This window comes from Ostrea edulis, chromosome 7, assembly GCF_947568905.1.
Source record: "Ostrea edulis chromosome 7, xbOstEdul1.1, whole genome shotgun sequence".
Taxonomy (NCBI): Eukaryota; Metazoa; Mollusca; class Bivalvia; order Ostreida; family Ostreidae; genus Ostrea; species Ostrea edulis.
In genome coordinates this window covers 20,624,031-20,632,052 of record NC_079170.1, presented here as the reverse complement: position 1 = coordinate 20,632,052, position 8,022 = coordinate 20,624,031, and the positions used below count along the sequence as shown (strand labels likewise).

The 8,022-nt window shown below is 34.4% G+C and overlaps 1 long non-coding RNA gene across 1 annotated transcript; it reads right to left on the bottom strand.

Annotated features, from left to right (window-relative positions):
• Positions 1–5,968: 5,968 nt before the first annotated feature.
• On the bottom strand, positions 5,969–7,661 carry LOC125655533 (uncharacterized). Its single transcript, XR_007362774.2, has 2 exons — positions 7,583–7,661; positions 5,969–6,241 (listed from the first exon to the last, which is right to left on the bottom strand). It is a non-coding gene; the product is annotated as an uncharacterized LOC125655533 (long non-coding RNA).
• Positions 7,662–8,022: the final 361 nt, after the last annotated feature.

Below are 8,022 nucleotides of genomic sequence, written 5' to 3'. Positions count from 1 at the left end.
TAGCCGAGTGATTTATATTTCAAACAACATTTCGAGACCGAGCAGATTGTACTGCATCATATTCGCAAACTTCTATTCTCCAAGGGCTTAGAAATGTAGAGCCGAGTGTTTACACATACAGCTACGAATTAGGTCATTTCATGGCGTCATGTCAGTTTCCGCAACGGACTTGGCCTAACTAGTTTGCTGTCGAAAAAAGGTGAGATGGTGGAGTATACTAGATGTGTTTTGAGAAAAGAATGTTTCAAGTATGCAATTGGATGTTGATAGACTAAAATAACTACATTGAAAACCCAGTCGAAGAACATTGCACATACATGGACGATTGATTGATTTTATATTGCTCATCGTCCCTCTCGAAAATATTTCACTCATATAGAGACGTCACCATTTACCGAGAAAGGGCTTCAAAATTTAGGCCTATGCTCATCACTTACGGCCTTTAAGCAGGGACGGATATTTATCGTGCCGCACCTGCTGTGATATGGGACCTCTCAGTTTTTCCGGTCTCATCCAAAGGACCGCCCAATTTAGTCGCTTCTTACGACAAGCAAGGGAGTACTGAGAACCTATTCTAACCCGGATCCCCACGGCGCCATACATTAACTTGTTTACACATTGCCATGCTTCCTTACATTTGTATCGATCTAAGAATGCACACCATTGATTTATATTGATATTGAATGATATATTATTGACCATTATATTGATATTATTTAGAAATCTTGTTTTGCAACATAAATTGATTAATTTTCATGATGATGAATTTAAATTACCAGTTATTGTTGTATCAGCAAACCGCGAAGTGCAAGAGATTTGTGTATGAATTTTCTCATAATCAGTTTTTACGTATAAAGGTATATCGCAGATTGATGGTCGCAATAATTCTTTGATTTTTGCAATAACCGTGATATAATGTAGGTCTAAGGTCCATTTGTGGAATCATAAAGTAAACAGCTGTGCTTTTACAGCATTTCCTGTGTTGGTGTTGTCATGAATACCAGTTGCTTGATTTCCTTTATTTTGTATAATATAACAATATTGTTTTAAGATGTCTCAAATATTTGGCTGATGTAAGTTCATATTTTGCAAGCTTGGTAAACAGGAAAGAGAAGCGAACAGAGAATTGATTACAGACATTCATAAATTCTTGAAATGAGATTGATCACTGTACGTTATCCTCACCTTTCATACAATTAAAGAAATTAATGTAGCTTTTATTTGCATGTTTTTATCTCTGCTACAACTACAAGAAAGGTCAAGATAACGAACAGTGATCAATCTCACAACAACTCTTACAAGAAATACAAAATAGATGGTTAGGCAAACATGGACCCCTGGGAACACCAAAGGTGGAATCAGGTGCCTAGGAGGAGTAAGCATCCCCTGTTGACCGGTTACACCCACCGTGAGCCCTATATCCTGATCAGGTAAAAGAAGTTATCCGTAGTCAAAATCAATTTGTCAAGAACGGCCTAGCAATTAGTATGAAACACGTCGGACAGCATTTGACCCAATGATAAGTTGTATTGAGAAACTAGATCATTATAATGACAAAAGAATTTGCGAAATGCTGACTTTAATCGAAACCATTTGAAAAAGTTTTTGAATTTTGGAAGACTGATATGATATATGAAGAACCGCTCAGTTATCAGATAAATATATTAGTTACAAGTTAAATTGCATATGGTCAGTTTTTAAATCGAGGCAAGCTACTGACAAACAAGTTCAGGCTACAAGGTTTTCAACAATCTCATTTAATGTCAGTATTGAGCAGATTCCATGGTCGTTATAACAATCCAATTCGCCAATACAACCCATCATTGAATCAAACACGGTCTGACATATTTCATACTGATTGTTAGGCCGTTCTTCTGACGCTGACTTAGACTACGAATGACTCTGTTTACATGATCAAAGTATATCACCTTATCTCACCTATGGTATATCCAGTGATCCGTGTTTGTCCAACTCTTTATTGGCATTGCTTATAGGAGTTATGAGATCGATCACTGTTTATTATTTTCACCTTTCATGTTATGGAAAGGTTGCTAAGATTTGTGTTAAAACTGTCCATACTTTTACACTGACAAATTTCAACTTTTGTTATTTGATTTGACATTTTATAGCAGAAGCAATGCTATAAAAAGGGAAAAAAATTCAAGAACTAGCACTACGAATTATTCACCAAAAGAATGGTTGTGACGATGGTGAATTATTACGTATTACAAACATACCAAGTTAGCAGATATGGAAGGAGAAGATAACGAACATTGATCAATCTCATAACTCCTATAAGCAATACAAAATAGAGTTGGGCAAACATAGACCCATGTACCTTTGTAATATGAGTTAATGCAAATAATCTATATGTATCAACTAGTACATGCGTGTTGTCTAGTTTTGTCAGACTTTCATTTACTGTATAACCTGTGGCATCATGTTTCTCCAACCTGAATGTACTTAGTGATGTTTGTTTTAATACAGTGACACCTGAAACTATTATACACGTGTCCTGTATGGGATATGGCCTTTAACTCGACATTTAGATATATCGACGACGTTTTATTTGCAAGGTGAAGATAACGAACAGCGATCAATCTCATAACAATTCTTAACAATACTCATTCTCATTCATATGTCGATTCGATATATCTCAGAGAATTCGAAGTAAAATAACCCACCAGAACATATTTCATATCTGCTTCTTATTTGGATGTTTTGCTGAACGTAGATGTTAATGGAAAACTAACGATACAACTTTATGACAAACAGGGTATCTTAAGCTTCATCGTCAACATCCAATATTCATGTAACAACATTCCATTATCACCTGTATATTGCGTTGATGTTTTTCAACTGATTCAATAAGCGAGAGCATATTATACGTATGATAACATTTGAATCGAGACAGACTACTGACAGATATATGTTACAAGGATTTCAACAGTCTAATTTAAGGACATGCGGGACGATATGGCCAAAAATAACTCGTCAATGAATATTTTTTTCTTTTTCTCATGAAGCACCATCAGGATGTCCTTTACAATGTGTATAAATTTCATGGCCACTTTCTAGGTATACAAGGGAGATAATAAGCTTTGAATTATCACCCTTTTCGAAATTTGTGAATTTTTCAAGATCATTCCGATTTTCATTTCAAAAAAATAATTTGATGGAATTTTTATATATATTTTTTACGATAATCTTTAAAATATATGCAAAATATAAAATAAGTAATAATAACATGCTTAAACATAACCGTATAATAAGAAATTGGGAAAAATTAAGGATTTGGGGTGGAAATTAGTACTTAAAAACAGTGTAGTCCAGATACTAAATGAAGTACTGCTCAAAAACCTGTCAATGAATTTTTTCGCAAACACTGCAATTAAAAATTATTCATATACCTAACTTCCTGTAGAAATATTAAGGGATGAAGCTAATCTTGATTTTGAGGTAGGCGTCCTTGAAGTTATTCACTGATATGTTCAATTGGGGTTAGGGTTGGCGGAATATGTTTTTGATAATAACTTTCAAGCTTATACTCTTTTCATCTAGAACTACTGTTAAAAGTAATGGGGGAGGGGACAGTCTCAATTTATTTGCACTACAATTAAAAAAAAGCTCACTGTCAGGGTTAGGGAGGGGGGCAGCCCAATTCTTTGTGCTTGCTTTGGAATACATTGTTAGAAACTACATTTGTTTTGAATCTATTGAAATATTTAGAATTTTCATGATCATGGAACAAAATTGAGTTAATGAAACAAATTAAAATTTTAATCTTTTTTAAATATACATGTATATATCATACATGACTTTGGACAAAACCTCCAGCTCTACAATTCGTCTTCCTTCAAACCACGGGGTTAGATCTAGTTAACGTCAATATATAAGCTACTACTTCGTTTACAAGATCAACAGTACTTCCGCGGCCAGGGTAGCTAGTGTCGCTTGACCTCGATCGTCTCCATCCTATTTTTCAAGGAATTTATGTGTCACACACGTTGTAACTTTGCACTTTTTTCTTTTTCACACGTCTGCTTCTCGCATACTTTCCGACGCACACGTATCATATTTATTACATTAGTTACCATTTTCGCAGCAGTGTTTCGTAAAGTTAGTAAAAATAATTTGTAATATAAAATAGTTTGAGAGATAAAGCGTATTTAGATTGATATCAAAATGCTTGGGAAAATTGAACATTCCTAGCATGGACGTCAATATTTGACCAAAAGTATCGATCTTCGGCATATGGGGTGGGGGTGGAGTATTTTTCGCAAACAATGATCGATTATAAAAGCACCAGAATAGTTTGTACATTTTCCAAGCAAGATTCGGTGAAATGTGTATCCAGTTCTATTTTCACACTACTATAGTAAATAACAACAAACGATCATCATCTTACACTTGCACCGATTCATTGTTTACGTTCGATTGACTTTCCTTTTGTAAATGCCTAAATTCAAATTGCATGTACATGTAGGAGCGATTTCAGTGACTTAAATAGGTTATACTATCAAAATTATTGTGGCGCATACTGTATATATAATATATACAATGTGTATGAAAAGGGAGACTTATAATCAATATGAAGTAGAAATAAAAATTATCATTTGACAAGAATTATATCAACAGATTTACACATGACACTTGACATCGGTAGCAAATTACAACAAAATATGACGACATTTTCCCCGCGGTATAACGTCGTGACGTACTTTTTTATTGTGACGTCATATAGCGTGTCGGTAGAGCATTTTTAAAATCAATTCTATGTTTGATATAATGCGGAAGAAGGACTAATAAAGAACAGTGATCAATATCATCAATCTAACAAAATATACAAAATTAAGAGAAGGTTAACACGAACCCCTGCAAATACCAGAGGTGGTATAAAGTGCCTATAAGCAGTAGGCATACCTTATTGATACCTCACATTTATATTGAGAGCCGTATATCTCGATCAGGTAAACGGAGTAATCTGTAGTCAATTCAAAATTGGCACCGTATAAGTTTTACATTATGACCCTTGGGTTGAGGCCTCTGCTGGTGGACTGGTAGTCCCCGAGGGTCTCTACAGCCCAGTAGCTAAGTACTTCGTTACTAGCTTGAAAATACGGATGTATATTTAATTGCTGTTATAAAATTTAGAAATTCATTTCAAAATTAAGGATTATCTCCCTCATGCATAACTCTTATCCTTGGACGAATTTGGCTCCACTTTTTTGGCACGCTGGTTTTGGCTATATTTAGCTCTAAAGATTCATAGTTATTTCGGATTTCAAACATTTCGGTTGAGCATCACTGAAGAGACATTATTTGTCGAAATGCGCATCTGGTGCATCAAAATTGGTACCGTATAAGTTTTACATTATGACCCCCTGGGTCGAGGTCTCTGCTGGTGGACTGTTAGTCCCCGAGGGTCTCTACAGCCCAGTAGCTAAGTACTTCGTTACTAGCTTGAAAATACGGATGTATATTTAATTGCTGCTATAAAATTTAGAAATTCATTTCAAAATTAAGGATTATCTCCCTCATGCATAGCTCTTATGCTTGGACGAATTTGGCTCCCCTATTTTGGCACGTTGGTTTTGGCTATATTTAGCTCTAAAACTTCATAGTTATCTCGGATTTCAAACATTTCGGTTGAGCATCACTGAAGAGACATTATTTGTCGAAATGCGCATCTGGTGCATCAAAATTGGTACCGTATAAGTTTTACATGTAAAGAACGAACTTATAATTGCGTATAAAGCATGAAAGGTGAAGCTAACGAAGTGATAAATCTCATAACTCCTATAAGCATGTCAGACAGCATTCCAATTGGTGATATTTTGGATTTGCAAATTAAATTATTACAACAACAAAGAATTTGCAAAATGCTCACTTTAAACGGGGATGTTGAATGTTATTGAGTAGAACATTTACATGTCGTTCAGTCATTAAGTATAAGTAGCTATTTTGATATCTGCATTATTTTCGGTTTATTGCATGGATTGATACATTTTTTTTTACATCAACCACCACGTTTCCCGAAACATCTACACTTATATCTCATTCTTCTTGGGCAAGAACGTGTGTATTTGCAGGATCCAGTCCGATATTTCCTGATCATGCATCGTATTCTGCATGATCTGCACCCAATACGAGTTCTGCAACGATTTATGCCTTGGACAGAATATTCTGCAATCATCAGCGAGAACAGACACAGCAGGATAAGCAAGGCTTTCGAGTTCATCTGAAGAAAACTATCGAAAATAAATCATATGCGCATCTGGTGCATCAAAATTGGTACCGTATAAGTTTTACGTGTTAACTTTTCAAGCAAATGTTTCCTTTCAACGTTGCATATATCTCATTTGCACTGTTTATTCCATATATAAAGAAAATTAGTATATCATAGGAATCAAAATAATTGATTTGGCCTCTTTTATCATTTTGATGCAGACCTGACAATGGTAAGAATTCATATCAAGAAAATGATTGAAAACAAATCATACAATTCATTTTGAAAATCAATTCACTTCACCTGGTGAATTTTGAAGCATTCTTTCCTAACAACGTTTTTAATATCTCATCCGTACTGCTTTCAGTACACGAAGAGTACACCAGTATGAGAGGTGAATATAACGAACAGTGATCAATCTCATAACTTCTATAAGCAATACAAAATAGAGAGTTGGACAAAGGGGGACCCCTGAACACACCAGATGCGGGATCAGGTGCCTAGGAGGAGTAAGCTTACGTTATAGAAGTTGAAATAGTTGATTCTACTTCTTTTGCCATTTTTATGTCGAACTAATAATGATAATGAGATATCCCTACATAAATATGGGAATTTGATGATGAGAAAATATGAAGTCATCCAATCTACCATGCAATTAAGAGTTAAAATCAGCAAGCATCATACATTTTGTGAAAAAAGTGGAAAGTGACATAAAAATAGATATTGATGGAATTCATATAAAATGTTCATGATACGTAGTATAATGAATCAATTCAATGAAATCTCCATATTTCACATTGTTGTGAAAATCTCGCGCCTTTCACACAGCGTTTGATGATTCACAGTGTAAAGGATATCTCTTTATGTAAATACACAATTTTTACTTGTTATCATGACACTAATGTATTGTAATCAACAGTAATACATAAAATTCATCTCACCCTTGATAATTTTACTGGTTTTTCTGAGGCTAATTATGCCTTTGAAAAGTAATAAATTTGATAGACTTTAATAGAAAGTGCACTAACATGTTCCGGATATAATATTGCATTTGTTCTACAATTATCAAGAAAAAAGGCAGGAAAAGGCATTGGCACGCTATATGTTTATACCCCAAAGACAGTTTATTACTGTGATATGTTGTTACTTTTACTGTAAAATTACCTCTTCTGATTAAAAAGTTGTTAATTTGCCTTTAACGTTTATGTTCAGTTAAAAATCCATATATGTTGCGGATGTGAAAGATTCTGTGGTGATTTTATTTCCAGTTCACTGTGTTATATACAATCAACATTTGAATAAATCCGTTAAGTACTTGCTAGAATAAAACTGGAAAATAATTGAAAGCTTTACCTTTAGAAATCAGAAATCCGGTAACAGTACAGGGAACGAAACGTTTCTCTTGTTAACATTTGGCAGTAAAGTATGGTATATTTATATTGTACATACAAGTTTCTAATTGGCTATTAAGATGATGGATCATAGTTCATGTGTTAATAATCTGCTTTTGGCAATCATAAGCTTTTTGTTTAAGTTTATGAGGTTTAGGTATAATATTAAGTGACGGTAGTTTAATGTCAGAAGGTGACTTGCGCTTGTAAAAGGATTTAATGTCTTTGTTACTGACGTGGGCGGGAGGTTTACAAATGTATTTATGGTAAATACGATGTAAGTCCTTAATGGAGTTATGTAGAATAAGATTGATATCACTGTATGGAAATTCTTGATATGTATTAGTATCAGAAAGGTGTCTTGTGTATTCATCAATGTACCAGGAAGTATCATTGATACAT